The sequence below is a fragment of the Tachyglossus aculeatus genome, unplaced genomic scaffold (assembly GCF_015852505.1).
Source record: "Tachyglossus aculeatus isolate mTacAcu1 unplaced genomic scaffold, mTacAcu1.pri scaffold_78_arrow_ctg1, whole genome shotgun sequence".
NCBI classification, from domain to species: domain Eukaryota; kingdom Metazoa; phylum Chordata; class Mammalia; order Monotremata; family Tachyglossidae; genus Tachyglossus; species Tachyglossus aculeatus.
In genome coordinates this window covers 1,601,662-1,602,522 of record NW_024045093.1, presented here as the reverse complement: position 1 = coordinate 1,602,522, position 861 = coordinate 1,601,662, and the positions used below count along the sequence as shown (strand labels likewise).

The 861-nt window shown below is 49.2% G+C and overlaps 1 non-coding gene across 1 annotated transcript; it reads right to left on the bottom strand.

Moving 5' to 3' along the window:
• Positions 1 to 417: 417 nt before the first annotated feature.
• On the bottom strand, positions 418 to 497 carry TRNAS-AGA. The gene has a single exon. It is a non-coding gene; the product is annotated as a tRNA-Ser (tRNA).
• Positions 498 to 861: the final 364 nt, after the last annotated feature.

Genomic DNA, 861 nt, shown 5'->3' with positions numbered 1-861 from the left:
AATAAACTGAGAGTGAGCGACCGGAGAGATAAGAGGAGAACCAGGAGAGGACAGAGTCTGTGAAGCCAAGGTTGGATAGCGTGTTGTGGAGAAGGGGGTGGTCCACAGTGTTGAAGGCAGATGAGGTCGAGGAGGATTAGGATAGAGTATGAGCCGTTGGATGTGGCAAGCAGGAGGTCATTGGTGACCTTTGAGAGGGCAGTTTCCGTGGAATGTAGGGGACAGAAGCCAGACTGGAGGGGTTCGAGGAGAGAGTTGGCATTGAGGAATTCGAGGTAGCATGTGTAGACAACTCGTTCAAGGAGTTTGGAAAGGAATGGTAAGAGGGAGATGGGGTGATAACTAAAAGGTGAGGTGGGGTCAAGAGAGGGTTTTTTTAGGATGGGAGAGACATGGGCATGTTGAAAACTGGAAATCCGTAGTCGGCAGGATTCGAACTTGCGCGGGGAAGCCCCAATGGATTTCTAGTCCATCGCCTTAACCACTTGGCCACGACCAGAACAATTGGTCCGGGAATAATCAAACTCAGGGAGGGACAAGGTTTTTCCAAGATGAGTGGGGCCCCTTCTCTGTCTCTATGGGAGTTACTTTGCAAGACCCCAGCAAGAAGAGAAGGAATAATTCTTTAGATGGGGAGGAAAAGCTGTAGGATAGAATCCTGGGGACTGCTAGGATTACTGGAGCATAAGGAGTTCAGGATGCAGACATTGGCTACTTCTGGGAGAGAGACCACCACAGAAACTAAAGCCTGCATTGAAATTGTCAATTTATAAAGTGTGTTAAATTGCAGGCCCCAGGAGCAGCTGTTCATGACAGATCAGCCAACGTAAGCCAAATGTGACCTGTGGAACCCCACTCCAT